The sequence below is a fragment of the Hirundo rustica genome, chromosome 7 (genome assembly GCF_015227805.2).
Source record: "Hirundo rustica isolate bHirRus1 chromosome 7, bHirRus1.pri.v3, whole genome shotgun sequence".
Classification (NCBI taxonomy): Eukaryota; Metazoa; Chordata; class Aves; order Passeriformes; family Hirundinidae; genus Hirundo; species Hirundo rustica.
The window spans coordinates 31,597,222-31,622,214 of NC_053456.1; the positions used below are offsets into that span (position 1 = coordinate 31,597,222).

The window sequence follows — 24,993 nt, forward strand, 5'->3', positions numbered from 1 at the left end:
GCTTCATTCACTTCTTTTTGCTCCCACACCTCCCATAGCTGCAGAGCAATCAAATCCAAGAATAAGAAAGAAGATCTATGCATGTCCCAAAGACAGCTAAAGGATGAAGGTGGCAGGGGGAAAATTGAGGCACAACACAGAAAAGAATGGTGAAGCAGTCAGAGCATGAAGCTGTGCTAAGGTGTAGCAGTGACTGTACAATTCCACTTGACTGGAGTCCATTCATCCAGTCCTTTCATTCCAGAATTTGCTCCAGTTGCTTTGGAGGGGAAATGCAAGGTGCTGTGAAATTTCTCCCACACTGTATGATAACAGCCAACAAGCTGAAGAAATTTTACAGATGTTTGATGAGTTTCCATATACCATCAGACCTGCAATGACTTGGTATGTACCCTTAATCCACGCAAACGATGAAACAAAATGCTTTTGAGAAATAGTTTCCTTTTGTTATTTTTTTTCTCACATTTTTACTGGTATGCCCTCCTTTTTATTATTATTATTATTATTATTATTATTATTATTATTATTATTATTTTCTACCCCCTGCTTCCGTTTTATTTCCAGTTCACTTGAGCCAGCATTCCTCCCTGCATCACGAATCTTTTTACTCTCTCAAAGCTGATATTTTTTTTTTATTTACACTTTGAGCAAGTCTTCATGATATTTTTTTTTATTTACACTTTTAGCAAGTCTTCATCTTTCTAGCTTCTACCTTCTCGAACTTAGCGAAGGGGACCAAAGGGTTCCTTCTCCTAACCGGATGTTTTCAGTGGTGTCTCCAAAGAAACAGCGATGTTCGGGTAAAGCAGAGCTGTTCGCGTGTGGTTAGGGGGTGTTCACACAGGGTAATTAATTCCTGAATTAATTAAACGGTAAATCCTCGCGCGCAGCCTCCGCGCCTGCCTTTATGCCCCGAGCGGCCGCCAGAGGGCGCCAGCGGCGAGGCGAGCGCCGGGCGGGCTCGCTCTGCTGGAAAAGAGGGAATTCACTGAATTTGTCCTATTTTCTCGCTTTTCAGCCTTCTTCCGTCCCAGTGCAGACAGGTTTGCACATTTGGGTCCCCTTGACTGCTCCTTCCTCCGCTGTCCGCAGCCAGGGCACGGGGAGATGCAGCAGTGCCGGGCGCCACCGCCCTCAGAAGTGCGAACTGCACCAGCGGAGGGGGCTCGGTATCTGTAGGGTAGGAGTAAGTTTTAATGTTACATAAATCAGCAGAATATAAAATTCTGTAAAAATAAACCCTCAAACCCGCCAGAGCAACCAACCAACTGGAAAAAAAAAAAAAAAAAAAAAAACAACCCACAAACAAACACCACGCTCTCCCTGCCCACCCAAAAACTGACTTTGACAAGCCAAATCAAACATGGCCTGTGTAATGTCTGTCTTAGAGATGTGTACTTGGCTGGAGCACATGGATTATTCTCTAAATTGGGGTGTGTAATGTGCCCCGTTGCAATCTACAGCCTAGACCTAGTCGGTCTGAAGCAATGCTAGCAGGCTCTCTCCTGATGAAATTCCTGTACCTGAGATGACACCATTTATTTTAGAGAAGTTAATTTCCATCACTGCTCAGAATCAGAGCTAATCCCCAGTTAATACCTGTTTACATTGCCTAGAGGTTTAGAGTGCCAGCCCTTAGTTCTTTACTGATTATAAAACTCAAACATTCTCCTGTTGATGTGAGATCCTAGAAGCACCAACACGTGCTAAATGAGCATCCAAGACAGCTTTTTTGGTAACCCTCAAGTGGGATTTCACAAATTGTATTGTCTAGGGGTCATTTGGGTTTAAAGTATTCCTGGTCCTCTTTTCCTTCTTCCAATTTTTCCTGACCCTGGATTGGGGCTGGGTTTTCTTTAAAGTTTTTTGTTTCTTTTATGGGGGTTCCCCCCTTTAGCTTTGTATTTCTTGCTCTTTTCCCTCTTGAGGAAAATGTTTTCAGTGCCCTGATGAATTCCTTCATCCAGTTCACAGTATGTTCCACAAATGATTTTGATAGAAAAATAAATGAATCAAATAAATATTATTTTTTTAAAAAAGTGGATAAGTGGCAGGTAGATAGAAAGAAGCAGAATATTTTATGTTGTTTTATGAGCAAATTCAGTGGTATAGTTTTGATAGGTCCTTTGATAGACAATGCGGCTTCTGGGAGGTTCTTGTGGTGTTCTCTAAGGAGTACTGGTGTGACAGGTGTTCATATAATTTGAGTTTGATGCTCCATGAACTCCCCGTTTGCTCAGCACAGTGTTGTCCTTTGCACGTAGTAACTGGTTATTGATTTAGAGGGCACAGATTCTGTCCACAGTACAGGGAATTTATTGTATAAAAACAAGAGACAAATGGCTTCAAAGAAATATTTTTAGTTTCTGGTACAATGTTCTTCGAAGCTAGTAGAAAGACTGATATTCATTTTGTTTTGTCCTCAGTCATGGCAGTTTTCAAACCCTTCATACTTGCGCTTTCAAATCAATAGAGTTTAGAAAAATAAAGCACAAAGATAAACAGTAATAATGTTCCTATTGCCTTTTTTTCCTACCCTCGACACATCAAAAACTTATTTCTTTAAATACGATTTTTTATTGGGTACAGAACAAAGTGGCACCGTAAATGATGCACCCCCTTGAAATTGAAAGTTTGAGTCTGACCCTCGCAGCTGCTTTACCATCTGAGGAATGAAGGTGTTTCTGTGTAGAGCTTTCCAGCCCTTACGGTACGAGGTGTCACGCAGTCGCTGGCAGAGGTGGGGCAGGTCAGAGGAATGCAGCTCTCGTGTGCTCTTTGTCTCTGAATAAAGGTCCAAACTAATCTATTTCTAATGGGTCTGGTTGGAAAAGGAGGACGAATCACGCTGGCTCGATAGGTGAGAGGACAGGTCCCGTGGTCTCTCCCCCAGCAGCAGAGCCGTGAGCATTTCGCGGGCGGTTTCCGAGCGGCTGTGCTTCGGGCGGGCGAGCGGAGCGGCGCTGGGGCCGGGCGCGGGCAGAGGCTGCGCTGGCAGCGCCGGGGCCGGGCCGGCTCCCCGCCCGGCGACCACGGGAGCCCCGCGTCCCCGGGACATGCCGCTCGGGAGGGAAAAGCAACTTCACGCCGGCCGCAGGCGGGGTCGGGTGATGTAACAGGAAGCTCTGATGTTTCGCCGCTGCTGCCGCCGCTCCGCGCTGCCATCGGACGCGCTCCCGGCGCTCCCGCAGCAGCGCTGCCCCGCCGGGAGAGCCGCCAGCCTCGGGCTCTGGATTACACCCAGCCGGGCACCGCGCTGTCGCCGCCGGCCGCCGAGGGACCGAGCGACACAGCTCCGCGCAGCTTTATCGGGGAGCGGGAGCTCAGCGTGGTGAGTGCCGCTCCGGGAGGTTTCATTGTTCCACCCGCGGGCAGCGGCTGTGCCTGCTCTGGCATTAACCTGGCGTGGGATACGGAATGTGCCGAGACGGGCTGCGAGGAAAACCTTCGTTTATTTTTAGTGAGCGAGGTGTCGAGCTGATTCTATAACTGGTGCTGTTACCGTCCGTGCTTGGTGGGATAAGTAGACAGAATAGGAGATAAAATGCCCAAATCGGCGCTTTAAGGATTCTGCCTGAAACCTCTAATATTAACTAACCAAATTTCTGTCTTTGCATCTGGAGGGAATTAGAGGCTCATTGGCTTGAAAAGGGTCCTTAAGACTAATTCAATACAACTGCAGCTCTTTCAACAGAGAGGCTGAATGAGGTGATAAAGTGGTGTAGGTTTGCTTTACTATTTCTCTAAACTTATTGTACCAGAAAGAGGTCATACTTGAGTTGTTTCATAATTAGGTTTCGTGTTGTAATTGCACAAAGGTAAAGCTGCCGTTCTGTTTGGGCTTTCTGTTTGCTTGAGGAAAAGTTGGGTTTGTTTGAATCCTCTACGCCTGCCGGCGTGTTACTGTGTGAGGTTTTTAACCGCAAACGCCGAGCTGATTTATTGACAGCTAATTGCCCACTTTTCCTTTCCTCGAGGAACTAATGAACGGTGGCAAGTATGCGATTCCGTGCCTTCCAGTACCAGCTGACAGGCAGTTAAAAGTCTTGCCACTCCTTAAGCTTTCCCAAGCAGATGTGATGCCCTCCGGTTTGACGAATGTGGTTGCAGCGCAGAGATTGGTAATTCTAGTCATTTGCTCGTGTGTGTAAGCAACGGAGCCATAGAACCAGGAAAATAAATCTTGCACTTGGATTTTGATCTACAATGAGTCTTTTAGTTATCCGTGCAGTTTAAAAGGGAAGAGAATGAAATAATTATGGAGATAACTGAGGGGTTTTTTTTTCTCTTTGCCTCAGTAAACTTACACCAGGTACCTTGGGGATGGACTTTGCTGCTCTTACAATTCCCAGTCTTACTGTGCCTGCTGGGGATCTTGTCATTCCCTTGCACTAATCATGCATCAAACAGCTGAAACCTGTTCAGAGATGTGCTCTGAATCCGAGGTCCTCTCGGTGCGTTGGAAGGAGACACTCTAGATCCAGATCAGTGTAAGACCACACCTGAAAACAGATGTGTTTTCATTTGAAGTACACGTGCTGTGGTACTGTCTGGAAATCTTTATTAGAAATAGCGATCTGTATTGGCACAGTATTTTCTTCCCTACTTTGCTTAAACTCTCATCTATTTCATTGCATATAGGAGCAATCCCAAAGTCTTTATCCAACTTTGGGAATCTTCCGCACAGAAGGCACTTGGACACTAAGTCAATGGAGACGGCCCTTCACAGAGAAGGTGCTTATGTTGTTTTAATGATCAGTGCAGTGGGAACAATTGTCTTTAGAAGTATATCAGCTAAATTGTTTAGATTCTTATTTTTTTGTTTTCCACAAGCAACTGGTATAGGCTGAGCGTGTCTGCCCACAGAGGATGTGCCAGGCATGTGCGTGTTTGCAGGTCGGATGTCAGAATCCACATTATTTGCAAGTTAAGCAAAGGCAGGCAGGGCATTGATACAGAACAGTGTGACTGCACTTTTTACAGGACAAAACTAAGTACCTGGGTCTCTAAAATACATTGCAGGTTCAAGAATTGCCTTATGTGTGTCCTTTTAACTTCAGATGTTACCGCACCCTGAATTTCTGATCAGTTGGGGATTTTCTTTGTGTTAAGAGATGTAGTACTTGTCCCTTTGAACAGGCTTTTCTTGATACAACACAACTCTTGAAATCCTGGCTCACTGAGAGCCAGTGGGAATTTTTCCACCTGCTGTCAAAGGGCAAGACGTTCCTAAATGTGGGTATTTTTCTGTTGAAGGAATTATACATAGATCACCCATCCAGGCACTTACATTCTGCTCTCTGTTGGCAGCTGGGTTTTTCTGGGTTTTTTTGGCAATTTCTGTAATTTTTGAGCACTACAGTTGGACAACACAGCTCTGCATGTGTCTCACTGGGTGACCAGTGCCTTCCCTGGATCAGTGAAAGGACTTACTCCGGGAATACGGGATTGTTCCATGGGCTGCCTGGGTATTGCAGTTCAGATCTTATACCAGGATGCAATTAAGAACAAAACCGAGGGAAGAAAGCACACTAACGATTTTCCTTTGACACCCTTATAATTACTAACTTGTTCCTATATTGTGTACATTTGAGGTAACCATCCTTTTCCAGTAGCATTCCTGGCTCATACAGGAGCTGGGTAGGATTGGATGCACAGAAGTCTATGAAGTCATGCAGTCATGCAATTCCAACTGGGCCATGGCCATTTGGAAGAAACCATCACTATTGATACGTTTTTAATGACAGCACGTATACAGTGATATTTAAAAGAGGTGTCGCTGCTATAGTAAATGGTGAACATAAGCTAGCTATTGCAGCCATTGAGGAAATTTCTCCCATCAGAAGTCCAAGTCTACAGTTAGGAAAACAAAGCGGGATTTCTCCTTAAGAAGTTGTTCCCATCTGTTGCCAGTGTGTTTACAATGTTCTTGATTTGGTACCAAAATCCCTTCAGTGCTCCTGACCAGCTGCTGCTCCTGGGGCACACGCGCACTATTTGCCTTACCTCGGTGCCCTGGCCGCCTCTGCTCTGCAAGCCTGGGTGGCTCTGCCGTCGGGTTTCATGTGCAGCAGTTTCCTCAGCCAAGCTTTGCACTTATTGAAAACAGTCTTTACTTGCTCATGGAACTGCTCTGTCCCTTGGAAGTATTTTAAGTGTTTGGTGTAGCCAGTTGTCAGAACTCTGGAATTAGCTATATCCTTGGTACTGCTGTGTCGAGGAAGGAGTGAATTCTGCTACTATCCAAACAGATGTGAGTTGGCAAACAAGTAACTTTTAGGCAGTAAAATAAGTGTGGTTTTATATGTGTTTATGTGTATTAGACATATAGTAACATATTTAGTATATTATTTCTACATACAACGTAGGCGGGTCCATTTCATGCTGACTTCCATTATTGCTAATGTAGCAACTGAAGAGAGTACATAGGTTTACGAAGAAACTTTCAAAGTAAATTAACCCTAGACCTTATCCTTTGCTTGGAAAACTGGGAATCACACGTGCTAGTATTCTGAATTGGATACATCTGAATGCTGCATCTTTCTAATGTTTAAAGCAAAACAGAGAAAGCTTTCTGTATGTGGACACAACCCGTTATTTTTACTTTTCGTATTCACATTGGCAGTTCTGATGTTTTCAGCAAAAAGCTTGCAGAAAGAGCAGCAGAAAACAGCCTGTTTCTTACCTGTTACCTTAATGGAGAATTCCACAGCCAGTGTGGTACAGTAGAAGGTCTTATGAAATTGGGTTCCATTAGACCATTTCTCTTTAGCAACACTTTTTGTTCTGTTTTAGAATCTGGGCAGAACTGAAAGGCTAAACTTTAACATTTTCAAAGTTTTGTTTTAACAGTTGTCTCTCATGCTTCAGTCTCCCAAGTTTGTTTATACTGTTTACATTTTCCCAGCAAAGTCATCCTTTTTCTGCCCTAGCTCTGTGCAAACACTTTCAATCATTTCTGCAGTATATGCTTTCCAAAAGTGATTTATTTTGAGTTGCTTTTCTTTGGAAACATGCATTTGAAATGCACTTAACTCGTTGTAATGCACCCAAAAAGACTTTCCACGAGAGAAGCCACCAAGAAAAGAAATCAGACTCTTGTGGTAAATTTGCATGTGTGTCTGAAGCTGTTACCTTTTAGTATATCCCAGGTTTCACTCAAGCTTTTTCTGGCAGTTTTGGCCATTTTTTAAGTTGTAGCTGACCATTCTAACTGGATTTTAGGAAATAAAAACAATGTTGTATTTCTGGATTTACGTGAGTCGTGCAGGTTACATTTGAAAAAAATATCCTCCCAAAATTAGTGATGATTTTGTTTAATGAAGCCCATACCAGCCTGACTTCCCATGTAATGCCATGAACAAGGAGCCAAGCAAAGAAATTAGTAATTTTTTTTCCTTTGATTACTGTGTTCCAAGCACCTACACCCACCTCATACACTGTTGTTTACCATCAGCTGTGTTTAGGCTGAATATCTAATGTTCCTAAAAAAACCTGCATCATGTTTTCCACCTTTTCTTTGATATTCTCAGCTTGAAAACTGCGCAACCTTGAACTTTTGTATGGGCATAAAGCATCACTCTTTGAATTACCATTTAGATTTTCTCCTTCCTTTTTTCCTCCCCCCATCACAGTGGCAAAATATTGCCAATTAATTTTCGTAAATTTTATGTTATCCCAATACTGACAATTCTGGTAGAGTTTTAGAGTTTCATTAAAGTAAAACAAAAGATGTGCTGAGAACATTTTTGTTATATCTGAACTTATTTGCTTTAGGATTTAAAAGTATTTTTTCCGTATTAATATTTTCAGAAATTAGTATAATTTGTCACCAAATACTGTGCCCTATAATCCTTCCTAGATAGAAAATTTAAAGTTTACTTTTTAGAAGTTTGTAAGACCTTTAGACATTATGCTTCTTTCTTGTGTGGTTGCATCTATGTGTTTATTTAGTACCCTAAAGGAAGGGAAAGTAGTATACTCTGCAGCCTTTTATTACTAAAATGGCACATTTTTGCAATTATTATCCTGAAATATTCTGTATAATGGCAATATCTGCCCTTTAGCTTCAGTTAGTGAAATCCAGCAGGTGTCACTCTGGGGATTAAATAAGAAATGTTACACAAACAGAGATAAGCTTTTTTAGGAGAATTTAGAAGTATTTATTTCCAGAATCAGTTTTTGACCAGGCATGCCTGCTCAAGTCTGAAATTTGTTTTTTTAGTTATATGATTGAATGGGTGTATTCATCTTTCTGTGTCCTCTTGAACATGAAAAAGGACGGTAATTGGTCTGGGATTATACAGTCAGAACAGGTGACATGACTGAAGCATAAAGAGCTGTGACTCAGTTCAACATTGCATTGATGATATTAAAAAATGTTTTTATCATCTTCTTTGAGTACCAAAATTGTTCTTTTTGTTAGTGGACATTCTCTTGCCCAAGTAACGTGGTTTTAGTTGTGACGAAGTCAAGGAGATGCTTCTGCAAGTGACTTACGTATTGAGACAACCTACACGCTGTTTGTGTTTGACATACCTGAAATTGATATTGTGAGATGGCCAATCATCCGAACTTCCACAGTAAAAAAGTTTGGAGAAGAGAAACTTGGCTGTGTGTTACAGAGTTTCAAGCAAAAGTTAATAGGGAAAAAAAAAAAAAAAAAGTGTCTAGTTTATTGCTTAGTGTTTCTTTAGGGAATGATGTACTAGTGTTGTGTCGTGGAGGATTTTTACAGGAGTGTGGCGCTCCATGTTCTGAGAGTTTCATATTACGTGGGCCAGGAACGCGATCGTTAAAAATTTGTGGGTTTCTAGATGGGATTGTTGTTTATTTCCCAGCCTATGTTAATGCCACCTCAACAGAAACAAATAGCTCAGCAGGCAGCTTTGGAAGATACTCCACAAATACAAGTCTCTCTTTAAATGGAAAGAAGCTTTTTTTTTAATCAATACACGCATACGTTCATGTATTTTTATATATGCGTATATATTTTTACAGATACATATTTTATATGTTTATTTTAAAAATAATCTCATTCTAGAACTAGTAACCTCAGCCTGCTTTAAACAATTCAGTTTCCTTTCTCTCACTTCTTTCTCCTGTTTAAGCCCCCATCCTGTTCCGTTTTTGATTCTATTCAGCTTCCTTTCCTGTGATGACTCTGAGTGAGTCACTTTGCCAGGCATTAAGAATGTGGCTTGACAGTATTTCCAAAAGCTTATCCTATACTGGCTCATGCAGATGAAATTAACCTCTGCCTTATCCTTCCTCTCAGAGAAATGTCTGTCTTCACACGTCCAGTTTCTTGGAAGGGGAAGGTGGGGGTGGAACCCTTTCCATAAATGACCGCGTTGAACTTCAGGGCCATCTTCCTTGCAGAGCGCGTGTACCGTAACAAAGCATCGGGAACCTCTTTAACATTGATTTAGCGTGTACTGGGGAAAAAGTTAGCTTCGACAAGTCCAGGAAAGCCAAATTAAGGCTCTTTCCTGACCGCTATTCAAGTACTCTCGCATTCTTCATTCTTTATTAAATGCGTTGTTTATTGCATTCAAATGCGTGGAAGGCCACCAGGATTGCGCTGGGTTTGTGTGTGGCTGGCAGCAGTGGGGGGAAAAAGCACATGCTAAGTAGGCACTTAACCACTGAACTGAGCTGCAGCCTTTCTTGTGGTCTTGTCCGTGCCAGCGTAGTGTGGGGCTTGCGGGGGAGGGTTTGTTTCTTTCCTTTGTTTTGTTTTTGTGGGTTTTTTTTTTTTTTTTTTTTTTCCTTTTCTCTCCAGTTTTAGAAGAAGTGGGTGAAGAGGGATTTAAAAAAAAATGTTTCTAATCTGTTAATTATGTATTTGCATCAGGAAATGAAAGCTTTTCTGCCAAAAACAAACAGGGAAAATTATAGTCCTAGAAAAGAAGAAGTTTAGAAACCAATATGCAAATAAAAGTAAGAGTTCCCATCAAGTTAAACTCGGGTATTGCAGTCTTCTCCTTGTCCTACAGAACCAGGGGATCTCACCCCCCAATGTTTTTCCCTAGGGGAGGTATGAAAGATTATATCAGATGTAATTTTCTGTGTGTTATATCCTAAATGCAATTAACATTGCCACAGATTACACACCAGTGAAAACAGGTTTTTGTTTCGTATCTATTTGCTATCACAGCGTAGGTTTTATCTAAAACAGGCATAATGGTTATAATTGGGAGCTCAAACAATTCTGTCTGGAGTACAGTCGTAGGCATTTGAAATTATTTTTAGTTTCTCATTCTGGAAATTCTTAATTTCTGACTAAAGGAGGTGATCTTGGTCCATCTTCAACTCTTTAAAGTGTCGTTATTGGGTTGATTATGGAAGTGACAGCACGATCCTTCAAGAGGCTTTTTGTTCCGCAACCCCGTGTGCTGGATGTGCTATATCAGCAATTTGAGAGTACCTAGGAAAATCACTCAGATGTTTTTACCCTTTCCGCATGATCCACTGGGATAGCTGCTGGGCCGAGGTTTTCTTTTCCTTTTTCTCCCTCAATTATTTCAGAAAAGCTTGCACAAGTAGGGCTCTTTCTCTACAGAAGATCCCTCTTCTAAAAATTGTGCATGCAATCCAAGGGAGGAATTCAGACAATGTAGTTTAACTGGACACTTTTTATTTAGGGCTGCAGGGATAAAATAGTCTGCTGACATGCTAAGCTTTTCCTAGAGTCACATTACAGACCAGTGAAGGACATGGCAGTAATTCAGGGTTTGTTGGAAGGCTGGCAAAGTTCTTGTGCTGTCTTTGCGGGGGCACTGGGGCACCGGAGCATGGCAGTGGCTGCTGCCACCTCCAGGGTACACAGCTGCCGTGTGGCAGCACCCTAAGAGCCCTGGTTCAAAGCAGATTTTAGGGACCAATAACCTTGCTAAGTCAACACCGGCAAGGGTAGAGAAGTTTCTGTGGAAATTCATGTTGTCCGGTGAAGACCGACCGGCATGACAGAGTTATCGGCGATAACTCAGCTTCCTCGGGGAATGCACGTGTGCCAAACCAAAGTGTTCAAAAACAGCATTATACCATGCAGGAATGTGGAAATCGTTGAGCCAGAGGTTTGTTCGGTTTTATTTTACTTTTACAATTTCTTTATCCCTTGTGTTTCATAGAATTCTGAGCTTTTATATTTTTAAACATTTACAGATTTTAAGCAGGACATTGTCCAACTCCTCCTTCCTTGAGCTCTAATTAACAGTAAAACAATGAAGCCTGGTAGCAAGGAAGACAAAATGATGGAGGGAATAACAAATGCACAAAAGAAAAAAAAAAAAGTCTGAACCTTAAAATGTTGTTCCCTTAAAATAGGAAGGTGAACTGAACAGTTTGATAAATGGAATGATGTTGGCTTTAGCGTGACTCCTACTGCAGAGACAAGGCTCAGTCAGGTGTCCTGTGGTCAGTCAGACCTTGATAAACAGAAAGATTCCTTTAACTGGTGTGAAACCACTACTTGCAGTTATGTCTGTGACATGAATTCACAATACTGTTATGAAATTAGTTGTCTATTCAGTATTTTAATTAGATAGCAAAACCAGATGCTGGGTTCAGTCTGTGGTCTAGTTAAGGTGTCACTAACTGCAGTGCTAAGTTAGGTCATCTTTCCTCACACAGAGAGCAGGTGAAATACCCAGTTGTCACACATGGAGGATCTTTATTGCCACCTTTCCTCTTCACCTGTGGAACAGAAGGATACCTCCTATTTCTCCCACCACGTATTGACTAAAAGACTCCACAATCTCAGAATTTAACCCTGTGATTTTTCCATTATTCATTCCTGTGGTTCCTGTAATTTGCCCTTTACAGGTAAAAGGATTGTGCTCTCTTCTCAGTTTACGAATCATTAAGGCACTCATAGCTAAATATTTTTATTTGTCTCATTGAAGTTCTGCAGAGATGTGGGGTTGTTGTGCAGATCTGCACACGCAGTGAGCAGCGCAGGAGTGCCAGGGCCATCTCCTCACCTCCAGGATGGGGCAGGATTTGTGCACGTGCAGTCCCACGTTGCGTTGGTTCCTCTGCCGCCACGCATCCGCTATTAAAAAAAAATTGCTGAATGACAGTAATAGCGAGGAACAATGGGCTATTACAGGATGTTCAGACAGGGTCATTACAGTATATTTTCTTGTGCAATCTTGTTATGAACAAGATTCGTATTTACCAGCTTGTTTTATTTGTCAGCACCCTGTTATTAATTGGTGTTGTAAGGATATGAACTGCTCATTTTCTAGCAAAGGTCAATTTAATGAAATGAAGTAGTTTTTTTCTAATGGCTCTGTGGAAAGCTTATTTTCAATATTTATAATAAATTTATGGGGTTTGTAAGTATTGGGTATTTATTTATCATCATTGGTAATGACACAAAGCAAAGTCAGGAATTTTTTTTCACCATCAAACTGCAAATTAACCTTAATGTACTTAGCAAAATGAAATCACAGAATCTTGTGATGGGGCTGTTGTATTGGAAAATTGAGGTAGATCATTTAAAAAATAAGTATGTTGCTTTCGGATTTTGAAAAAGAAGTAGCTTATTTAAAGTAGTGCTTTTTGATATGTAGAGTATTTTCCATGGTTTCCAACACTTGGAATCCAAATGTTCAGTTTGATTTAAAAGGCAAAGATGAAAAATAACACCTAGTTGAAGCAACTGTGGACTGTTTCTGTGCGCGGTCAAATTAACTCTCTCCCTGAAAGACAGCTAGCAATGAGCACAGTTGCAAACATTTGAGAAGGTTTCCAGCTAATGTGAAATAAGGACTTTAAACAAGAGAGGATTCAGTCAAATTTGGGAAGACATGAATTTGGCATTGGGATCCAGGAATTAGTAGAATAGACTAGAAACCAGTCCACAGGGATTTGAGATGCTGATGAGAACTGCATTTGTTTTTGGCATTGTATGAAAATGTTTCAATTTTTTTATCGAGACACGCCATTTTCTTAGATGTGAAAACTGTTGTCTTTGTGTTCTTGGAATAAACACAGCCCAATTTGGAATCCTGGGCTATATTTGTGTAAGAGAGTCCAAGGAATGGAAAACTAAGGGTACTGTAGGTCAGGGCTGAGGTTAGCAGGACTGCGAGGGGAAGTCTGGCAGCCGTGGATCCCTCGGCGTGTCTGTGGCTGCCTCCTTTGCACGCGAGCGCGGGGAGCTGCCGCGGCAGGGATGCTCCCGTGAGTCTCGCGGAGGAAGGGACGCTTCCACGGGCACCGGGCGACAGTGGGTGAGACTGGAATTAATGCTGCTCCTTGAAAGATTTTGTAAGCTGTGTAGCTTTTGTCCAGTTTGACAAATGGCTCATTAGAGACCAATCGTTTTTCCTCAGCTCTCTGACTCCTTTTGGCTTTTGAGTCTTCAATCCTGCAAAATCCTTGAAGTTGCAAAGAGCATGCTTGTGAAGTCCACATAGTTAGTGGGACTGTATGGGTGATGCTCAAAGCACGAAGCAAGGTCAAAGGTTTGCAAATCCAACAACAATTTAAAAGCACTTAAAAATGAGGGGGGAAAAAGGTAGGGGTGAGCGGGAAATACTGAAGACTAAGTATGTGGTGCTGAAAATGTCTTGTACGCTGGGTCAACAGCACTCCTGCTTTTGAAAGGTGACATACAGAGGGTGCTCAGGAGTTATTTACCACATATAATACTTACTTATATCTGTTTAAAAAATAAAATTAATGGATCACCTGGTAGAGGAAGGGCCGTGTGCACTGCTCAGGTACTGTAAAAATGAAGCAACTAATTAATGCCAATCAACAGTACTTCTCTCTCAACTGCAGCACAATACTTAAGGTGTTCTTCCTAAAACACCACATCATTTTATGTAGATGAATGCAAGCAGTTTTATTGAACTTAAAAAGCTCCAAGGAGCACACGTGGATTTCCAGAATCCATTTATAACTTTTTAAGCAGATATTTAAATACTCAGAGCATTGAACATGACAAAAGGATTACAGATGATGATTTTTTACATCAGCTGGGTTTTCCTTGAAGATGACCCGGTCAAAGGGCACTAGTTTTTCGGGTGAATATCATTCCAGTAAGGGGACCACAAGGCAGGTTAGAACCAATGTCTTTTGGGTTTCCAGAGGGGTAACCTGCAAGTGACTGCTGAAAATGCTTCTTTTCATGAGAGAGAAAGATTGTAAGCATACTTTGATAGAAAATAAATTGGCTCCAGTCCTATAGAGAGGAAAGACTCTGTTTGTCACAGACAGATAGTTGTTTCCTGACACTGGGCATTTGGTTAACAACTTCCAGTGTTTGATTATGTCATGGGTCGTATGGATTCTGTGTGTTTGGGGCCCTTTGGGCTTAACAGGAAGGTCACCAAGTTATCGAGCAGCTTCTCTGTTCGAGAGATTCAGCTGCCCTTCCTGCCCCACTTTGCAGAACCTGAGCTTTCAAAGACAAACCAGTGCTTCTCCTGGGAATTTGCCAGTATTTGAACCTTTTTTCCCAGCTGAAAAGGTAAATACCCCAAGAGATGGAAGTAATTATTTTCATTCTGCTTTGTGCTCCTCAGATCCTATTGACTCCTCATCTACCAGAATCTCTGTGTAACAAGCAAACGTGTCTTCATTCCTTTCCTATGTCGCAAGTGTTTTGGACTTTCCAAAGCTGCATTTCCAAAGTTGTCTGTATCCGCAAATGTCTAGATAAAGGATGCCCACTTTTCTGCAACCCTCTGGAAGAACTTACTGTTCTCTCCCCTTAAAACCAAAGAGTATATGTTGTAATAAAACAAAGCATAGAAGCAAACCTATGCCAATAACACAAAAGGTGGTTGAGCCAGGAACTTCCTCCTCCAGAAGACCTTTTAACTTATTTTGTCTTGATTGCATGAGAGGGTGGTTTTCAGAACACCTGTTCCTAAGTTGCACCTCTTGCAAAGAAGTACAAGACATATGTGTGGAAGTTGTGGTTATGTCATTGTTTTCAGGAATGAACCTGCCTCTAGTTTTGTTGCCAGCATTAAGGAGTAACAGAAGATCAGTTGTTACATTGGCTTTCTTTTTCCCTTCCAAAATGTACCAAGCATGTTATTGTTGTTGCTGATGGAAGATCTGTCTTCTAACAGCTTCAATATTTTGCTTGTTTTGTGTAAGAAAGGTAAACTCTGTAACATCCTGTTTTATTTACCAACTATATCTGTAAGCTGTAAGAATCCTTCCTGTTCAGCTCACAATACAGTGCTCAAGAGAGTCAGAAATCCTTGTTCTTCATTAGAAAACCATTTGGTAACAATCTGAGCAGTGACTCCTGTAAGGTGCATGTTTTAAATAGCACCATTTAATACTTTTTCAAAACCAGAAAAGGCTGAAGTGAGTTGAATGAAATCAGAGTTCTCTTGCCTCTTCCCCAAAATCCAGTCTGTACCATATTGTGCACTGGTCAGGAATGGGGAAGGTTTTGTGACTGATCCCTCTCTAAGTTTACACATCTCTGCAGTTCCTTCTCTTTTACTGGAGTTGGAATACAAGTACAAAACTACTGTGAAAAAAGGCTGCTCTTGCATTTTTTCTGGCAGACGTATAACCTGGGAGTATCTAAAATATCATCATAAAGCCTGTTCTCATGACAGTCCTGTCCAGATTTCCAACAAATCTGGAACACCATCCAAGGAAGTGTAGAAACCTACACAATCACATGGTTACAGCGGAGCTTGTGGTTGAGTTTCTTTGATGTGGTGTGGCTTTGTTGGGTGCGTGGTTTTGTTGGTTTTCGTTTTTGGCTTTTGGGTTGAATTTTGGTTTTTTTGGTTGCTATTCTTCCTTTCTCACTTTGTTGAAAAATACTTTTGTGTAATTTTAGCTTGTTTTTTGTCCTCTTCCCTTGTTAATGCTTTTGGGTTTGTTTTCGGTTTGTTGTTTTTTTTGTTTTTTTTTTTTTAATTCAGATTAATCATTTTCCATTTTCTTAGAAATAAGTGTTACCTTTTAATGAACAAGAGTCTGTTATACTGGAGGGTGAGGAGAGTTTTGCATAATGAATTACAGAACCAGTTCATACTAATTTTCTAATTAGAACTGGATCGTTAATGAAGATTCGCTCATATTAGTGGGCAGATATTATTTAAAAAAATGGCTTTCATTGCTGAGTTTCAGGTAGATTTAGTACAGAGTTTTATGCTAGTGGTATATCAAATTGTCCTCGTCCACAAATCTTTTCTAGATGTACATATTTCATAGTTTGACGTGGTCCACTCCCTAGTTCTGAAATTGCTTGAGGTGTGCAGTGCATGCAGAACTACTTCTGGAGAAGCTCTGCGTGGAGGCAGTGAGCACCATGAGCAGAACAGGCTGTCTGCTGGGCAAGGTGAAGCAACTGTCAGTGCTGTGGCTGTGCTCGTACTCACCACTAATTAATTCCATGGCCTGAGCAAGAGCGCTCCGAGACCATGTTATCATTCCAGCACAGTCCTGCCAAGCAGCTGGTGCTGCTCCTTGTTTTTGTTTTTTCTCAGGGAAGTAGGATTGAGCTCACTGGAAATGTTTATCGTCTTTCACTGATACCAATCAGTAAACATAATCATTCAAAGAAAAAACACTTTTGCCATACGTTACCTGTGTGGACATATACATGTTTTCCAGTGGTGACTCTTATTTATGGTTCCTGCCTTCTGGAATAGGAACTAATAAGATATGTGTGGTTTAAATTTTGTTTATTTATTAGCATCCATATTCTCCCTAAATAAAGTTTGATAATCTCATAAGTTTAAATTAATTAGCCTTTTCGGAGGAAAGTCTCTTATCTATGGGATGAATTTGAGAGGGAAAAGCATTGGTCCACTAACTTGTGGCTACAAAATGGTTTAGGGTGCTCTTTTAGAATTTATCCTTATTTACTTATAGGTATTTTGCTGGGGAAAAAAATGTACTTTTTTAGCATGTACATGCTGTTGCAGCAGCTCATGAAGAAAGGTTACTAAGATTCCTGCACTGGGTGAGAGACAGGAAAATATATTCACTACTGAGGGGGAAAGCCCAGCTCTTGGTAGACTGTTAAGTGCTTTTACACTGAGACCTGGACTAGCATCTTCTTATCAGCCTTAATTCAGCAAACATTAGTAAGCTGAGTTTCAAGTTGCTTTTTTTAGATAGGTTATTGTGCCTCTGTGCACTCTGTTCATAATGCGATGGGGCTTGGAAGAACATTAAATATATGGGAGGCTACTGCTTGGCTTATCCAACAGCACAGCTTCTTATTTGAGGAACTGAATTTGTTCATCAATTCCCAGTCTTTGGGCATCAGCTCAGCACCATCTTACCCCACCCACTATAAATTTGTACAGAAATTTTATGTCCTAATGTGCAGATCTGCAACAGCGGAAACAACACATGGAAACCACGTGTCTCCAAAATAAGTCAGGTCAGAGAGGACTTGCTACTGATAATCTGTTCTCAAGTCAAAGATGGTTGTATTTGCTGATAAACTTGATTTTGTATTTGCTGATAAACTTGATTTTGTTTTCCTTTGCTCCTAATTTGTGAGTTGGCTCCTGGCTATTGCACCTGAGTAGGTAGTTTAGCTTTTACCAATTTAAAGTGGCTTTTAGATAACTTTTATAACATAAAGACCAGAAATTTTCAGGCTTAAAGGGTTCCAAGGGGTCTATATATGGTCATACTGTATGTTCATACCCTGTCCTGTACATATTTGTACCTTGCAGCTGTAGCTTGAGATGTTGTAAAACTAATGAATGTGCCAGATTTCCAATGAACTGAAGAAAATGTGCGAGTTTGATTCCAGATACTAAGACCGAGCTCTTTTCCCTACTGTTACCTTATGTCCCATCCTGATGGGGTTTTTTGTTGTTTTTTTTGGTTTTGTTTTTGTTTTTTAAGTTTTTAAAAGTTTTTCTCCACAACAAATTGCTCTTAAGACCAATTAATATTGTGGAAACAACATTATGGCTTTGATTTGTTAGCAGTGACGTGTTGTTTTCAGGGATCAGAATATTTCAGGGGTCAGGATATTACATTTTTCTAATGCAATTCAGGCTTTTCATTTATTTTAGAATACTTAATGTTCTTTCACAGGTGTAATTGAATTGGAACCTTTACACTCAGGACATAGGATTTCCCATCTTGAATCAGGATATAAGCCAGAGAGCTTTAGTATTCTCCTTTTGATTTCTGTATATACCCTGGGCATGGCACTTTCTGAAATGAAAAAAAAAAAAAAAAAAGTATGTGTCACCTTAAGAAACTGAACTTATTTTTTCATTTATTTGTCTACAGAAAAAATAATTTCTCCTTAATGGTCTTGGGAACTACTTAGTACTCTGATACTCTGAGACTCATATATCTCTAATCTAACTACACATTTTGCTAACAAAGATAGTATATAATATTATCTAGACTTGACTGAAAGGAGTTGAATGAAATATTTTAGTGTTTATGAAAGCTATAAAAAGTAACATAATATTTTTATAATTATCAGCCATTAATTGTGTTGACTTCCTTCTCTTCCTAGAATTAGCACAGAAAGGAAAGCACGCTTGTGTTTTGTTTGAAGCCTTGATCAACAACAACTCCCTGACTTTCTTTTCTACTTTACTAAACTTGTGGCTCAAACAGAGTCAGATTCTTTCAGTGACAAAATTTTGTCAGTGACAAAATTCTTGTTTGACCTCTAAGCATTTGCTAAGAGTACAACTTCACTTCTCCAGGAACGGTGAGGAACTGTGCACAAAGACCATTTGAACATCTGGATTATTGAGGGCAGGATCAATATTCACCACTTACTCAAAGCTTGCTTCTTCCTTCATCAGCAAGAAATTGGATTAATAATGTGAGCATCAAACATTCTGCATTTTGATAGTTTTTGATCCCTTCAGTAAGCTAGTTACATTTCGATGACTGTGTTTTGCCACCTGATAGTGTAAGGGCCAATGAAGTATGGAAAGAATAAATGAAATATAATCACAGTTTCTGTAATGAAGAAGCTTCTCGGGGAGGAGCCACGATCACACCCGGGTTTCTTCCGGGCAGGGAGGGCTGACAAGCCACGAGACACTCCAGGGGAGTAACCCTGCAGAAGTGACACGGAGCAGTCAGCTCCCAATGTGCCATCAAGCTGTGAGAAGCAGCACAGGGAGGATGATGAATGTGTGAAGACTCACATTCGTAGCTGTCTCAACAAGTCTGTCTCTGCAGTTAAATTAAAACACCCTAATTCAAATTAACTGCCAGGTGTACCGAAAAATGAGAGAACTTAGAGAGTTTCAGTTTTAAACAGTTTGTAGCTCTTTAACTGTTCCTTGGGGCATAAATTTGTCTTAAGAGTGTAAAGAACTGCCTTTAGAAATTTTAGGGTTTTATAATTTAGGCAGTTCTGCTTTCTTACTTTTAGGAGCTTCAGTACAAATAGGAAGCAATGTACAATAACGCAAAAGTTGTTGAATCATTTAATCCCTTGGACATAAACGCAGATAATTCTGAAATCCACAGCTCAGACACTGGCTTTCTGCAATAATTCCTCAGTTGTCCCTCTGGGGTGTAGATCCAGCTAGGACAAGGAATGCTGACAAACCTTAGGATGTAGCAGCAAGTACGTCATAACCGCTTCTGCCAAGAAACTAATCCAGTCCCGCAGTGATCATCTCCACCTATGTCACAGTCCTGCAGGAGAGGGGATGTTGCTGGGAGAAGTGCATTTGAGCTGTTTTATGGTAGGAAACAGCAGGAGATGCATAGATTTTCAGTGAGAGTTTACTACAAACTGGGTGGGGTTTTTGTCTTGTTTTGTTTGAATTTTGCTTTGGGTTTGGATTTTTTTTTTTTTTTTTTCTTGAAGCCTAGAACAGATTGTCATAAAGAAAATTTCAAGTTGCACTGGTCAGAGGTCAAATACAAACAAAAGTGAAGTTAGAAATAGACTTTCCACTGCCTAAATTGTGCAAATTGTGAAAATTGTTTTTCCCAATAAATACATTAGTATTACACAGTGTACCTTTCAGAGCTCATTACCTGAATGTATTGAGAAATAAAAAAGTAATTAAAAGTCATAGTTTGATTTTTATAGAGTAGGGAACTTATGCCTAAAAGGGTAGTATCTTTCATAAATAGAACATTTTTAACAGCTGAAGTGGAATTATAAGAAGACTCGGTGAGCACACAGGGCGGTAATGAGTGATGTTCCTGACACAGTCCACACAGTCCTGGCTGTTGGAAGCTGCATTGTTAGGCTGCTGGCTGGGACTCAGGATATCCCTTTCTGCTTTCACAAAAATCTCCTGGGTCCTTAACTTCCAGCTGAACAGCCACCAAAGGTCCGTGGAAGAGACCTTGAGCAAAACTTAGACCTCACAGAGCAATGCGGATGCACTTAATTTATTTATTTATGTTTTGTGTGCGTTCTGTTTGGGCTTTTCAGCTCTTACAGATGTGGTGAAAGTACTTGAGAGGACTTAGTAATTAATTGTTCAAGGGACTATCTAGATTCACAGCTTGGTCTTACTTTAGTGCAGAATGGCGTTTCTCCTTGAGAATATAAATCTTTTTGTCAAATGTTGTCTCTACAAAGATAGGTTTCTTTTGATCTCCTTTGGGAAGCAGAGAAGGGTGCTCTGCTTTTGTAAGATTGTACCTTCAGAGCTGCCATTTTTAGGCTGTTTGGCAAAGCTCATCGGTGTCAATTGCAGCCTCAGAAACAAGAGTCTAAGCTCAACAGAGAATGATCTTTAAGTAAAAATGATCTTTGATGGGAAAGAATTCCACCCTTTCCTCCACCTCCTCTCTGTACTTCAAGATCACTTGACTCTTTTGGTCCCTTCAGCTCTGGGAGGAGCCGTTTCCTGCACAAAGGGCTGTGTAAACAGGACAAATTAAAGGCAGCCCACAGTGCTCATCTGTCCTGGTGACTGGGACACTGCAGTCACTGGAAAACTGCTCAAGCCAGGTTCCGGATGCTGACAGTCCTGCTGAGGCCAGCTTTCAGCGCTCTGGATCTCTAAAATCTGGTTTGGGACCTCACCAGAGACTTTCATCGTGCTCTCCTGGCTGTTGTGGGGATTTCTCTGAAGTTGTACTTAGCAATGTGCCCTTTATTTGCAGTCCTTGGAGGTGGCCAAGTGTGTCACCCCCTTTTCTCAGGACCTTTGTTTCTGAGTTGTTTGATTCTGCTCTGGGCATGTCACGACTCAGTGACTTCAGTGAAACTGAACAGAACACAAGCATGCTATGTGGTTTATTATTCTCCATTTAATTTTAATTTTTTTTTTTTTTTTTTTTTTTTTTTTTTTTTTTTTTTTTTTTTTTTTTTTGTGTGTGTGTGTGTGGATTTGGTTTGGAGGGACTCTTTTTGTTCTTTTTACTATTATTATCATTCCTGTTCCTTCGGCTCAGCTGTTTATAGGGAAGCCACTAATAGTGGAAGGGCTTGCAGTGTTCCATGTTAGGGGTGGGATGGGGACCTGCTTCCTGAGAAGCCCACTGAGCCTGGCTCAGTCCATCAGGATGCAGCAGATCCATTGGTGCCAGGTTTGGCAAGTGCCTCTTACACCCTCAGGGCATCTCAGAGGGCACGGGGAGCTCTGTGGGAGGCAGGGAATTCAGCCTTTGGTCTTGATCTATCTCCTGAGCCACGCGGGTGAGGAGCAGCATTGGCAGGATGTGTGCAGTTACAGCCGAGTGCAACCGCGGAGTAAATGGAGGCTGTACTAGAGACTGGTTACCCCACTGGCAGCTGGGAGAAAGCAAAATGGGAGACAGAGGTTTATTTCTAATGGGTTTGTGCTTTCTGCGATGTTTGTATGTGCTGTTCACCTCTTGCTATTGTAAAAGGTCAATTAAAAATAAAAGGGATGATCCTGATTAGCTGGGCAGGTCCATTTCCCCTGCACCAGCATGTGTTGTGGGTGTCCCTGGGGTACTTTTTGGAGAGCAAAATAGTTGATGGTGCTGGTACTTAAAAAGCTCAAATTAGCATCAGAAGTTAACACCCGTTCAGTTCCTTTGTTTTGTTTGGAGTGCAGAGATTTGAGAATTCCTTGCTGTACTTCGATCGCTGTGAATAAATTTCCCCAACTAAAAGGACCGAAGAGTTGTTCAAAATCACTTTTAGTTGGAGTGTTTCAAAATCTAAATGAGGTCTTGACTGTTATGTCTGCAGATTTTTAAACTGATCCTCAGTAATGATAATTATCAGGTGCTGGATTTTGAATGTGCTGTGGTGTTAAATGGATACCTCGCGCTAACATATTACACGTGCTATTTTAAGTTGTATTCTGTTTTACATCATATTTTTCACATTTCTGTCCCGGAATACATTCTCTGACAAGCAATTTTCTCCTGTCCTTCCTTAGCATTCTTTTCCTCGGTCAGGATGGCTTGCTTAAGAGCCGTGATTGCTTCATGATTATGTGCAAAAGAGATTTCCAATTCCTCTTAGGTCTTTATGGGAGTAATGAAGGAATCGGGAAAATCAAATGTGGCTGATTAGCAGGTTACCAGAATCAGACATTTCAGTCACCTTTATCCATGCCTGTCTATTGCAGGGGACTGTTACTTAGTGGGATGCGGCACTCCGGTTTCATTACGCCAAGTGGATGATCTCCAGTTTCCAGCTGGGAATTGCAGGTGGAACGTGATGTGAAGCTGTATCAGTTTGGTTATTGGGGCAGAGCGTGTGAGTCATTATTGAGGTGGCTAAGAAAACTGACATCCACAGTGCTGCTAAATGCAATTCAGTCTGTGGGGTGAGTGCTTGAGGTGGGTAGCAAGAGATTAGAAGGGGGCAGGAGGTCACCTTAGGAAAGGATTCCTTCTCAGCATGGGAAGAGTCTCCTTCACGTTTCTTGGGAGCAAAGAGAATGTTCAGGTAGATTGCGTCACTTGAGTAACACTTAGCCCTGGGAATTCCTTGTGGGAGGAAAAAAACTGGTGTCAATGATAAATGACTAATAATTTATTAACAGAAATACTGGTTTATATTTTCCTGACTTTTCATTTCTCTGGGTTTTCTCTTAAACCAAGGAGATTTACTCTCTATTTGAAGTCCTTCTGATGACAGTCCCAACAGAAATGAATGATAGATCCATTGCTAATTGCTGAGTGGATATTTAAACCTCAGTTGTGACACAATGTGCAAAGTGGGGGGTGGGTAAATCACTTAAATTCCTTTCTTTATTTTTCTCCCAACACTTTAAGGGTTTTATTACTTACGGCCTTCAAAAACTGTCAGTTTTTGTACACTTCTCAAACACTGTAAATCCAAGTGGACTGATCCTAAACACTGTACTTTCTCACTGGTATTCACTCCTACAGAGGAGGAAATTTATATCTGTGTTAGAAGCTGAAATTTATTTATATTCCGCAGATGGTCTGTCAGACATGAAGCTGGTTAAAATACCTCCCACAATAGATATGTCTGCAAGAGCTACACATGGCTCGAGAATTCTTTCACAAAGCCCTTACTGAATATATCAACTCACTCTCAACACTCATTTAATTTTTTTTTTTTTTTTTTTAATTCTGTTGCTCTTGTCTTCCCTTTATAGTCATTTTTGGTGCTTCTCTGTGACCTTACTGGAAAAACTTCATTGAAGGGCTATTTTTTATAATTTTCTTGCTAGAACTGAAACCATTTTCTTCACAGGGTAATGATTCTACATTTTGGTAGCATTATATATTTTCAGTAGCTGACTTGGCTCCCACATTTGGATTAAATTGAACTTCCCATCAGTTTGGTAGTCTGATTTCCAACAGATGTTTTGGGGTCATATTTTGTGTAATGTCTGACCCTCAGAGATCACCAGCCAAGTGGGGTTCAGAGTTCAGATCTCTGGGTGAGGGCCACTTGAGATTTAAAGGTCTCCGTTCCTTAAAAACGCTCATCAGCAGTCTCTATCTGTTCTCCAGAGCTTTGTGAAGTGGTGTTATGAAGGAGCCTGAGGATCAATAATGAATTCAAAGATAGAAGTTGTCTGGTGGCAGTGACATGAGGGTGGATTTCCTTATTGTGGTGGTTGCAAATGGTGCTTTCTGATAGCTCAACTTCTTACTGAATTAATATTTGGGAAATTATGCTTTCAGAGTAGAAAACCCAAATACATGTAAAGTTGTCAGTGTCCTCCTTGATCATCTAATCCATTCTATGCTTGGCTTAGGCAAAGCTAAAAGTAGTTTGCTTCCTGATCTATAAAACATTTATGTGATATCTGGAATAACTAAAAGCCAGCAGTAACATGCCACTAGGTGTGGAATGATGTACAGGAAGTGTTCAGCACTGCACAGTCAGTAAAGGCTTGGGATTATCACAAGGGAACACCAAGAATAAAAATGATTGTGTGATTTCTGTGCACTCTATTCATCGCTGAGGGGTAATAAAATAGACTTGTGCAGTACTTGTTTTCTAACACTCTCTTTAGACAGGGAAGTGTGTTTACTGGTTGAGGAGGAAACCAACCAAGCTTTATTCTTGCAAATTTGTATTTCTTTTGGAATCCTGGAGGAGTTACAGCAATGTGAAGTTACCTCATGAAGTGTTACCTGTTCTTTGGGTGGTGTAGGCCTGTATCAATTGCCCGGCATTTTTGCTTCCATAAAAGTAAAGGGTCAGTAAGACACGTACCTGTTACGAAATTCACCTGCCAGCAAGACTTGCATCCAGTTAGAATTTAGTACAGAAATCCTCTGTCTGTTACCTTAATATAGCTCCTTTGGAAAAACACAGCCAGTTGTTCTTAGAGCTTCAGAAGAGAACACAATTCTCTCTCCAGAATATATGCTGATAATTCAGAATATCTCATTCATTTACCTGCTTGTTTCAGCAAATATCCTGCTCCATCAACAGCAGGAGGAAGCCAATGCAGGAGAAACCTGGATTTCACCAAAGGAAGCTTGGCATAAGCTACCATGATAGAAATAAATACAGGAGGGTTTTTTTTTTTTCTTTGTATCTGAATGGTTCCCTTGCATGGAGTCACTTGGGTGATGTTGTTTCCGTTGGCTCCAGCAATGTCAAGGCCATTG

The 24,993-nt window shown here is 41.0% G+C and overlaps 1 protein-coding gene across 1 annotated transcript in view; it reads left to right on the forward strand.

Moving 5' to 3' along the window:
• The first annotated feature begins 3,189 nt into the window (after window positions 1-3,189).
• Window positions 3,190-24,993, forward strand: part of CALCRL (calcitonin receptor like receptor) — a 61,097-nt gene continuing 39,293 nt past the window's right edge. Inside the window, exon 1 of the mRNA XM_040069907.2 lies at window positions 3,190-3,331. The gene's annotated coding sequence lies outside the window, so the exon portion shown is untranslated. The remainder of the gene's footprint in view (window positions 3,332-24,993) is intronic.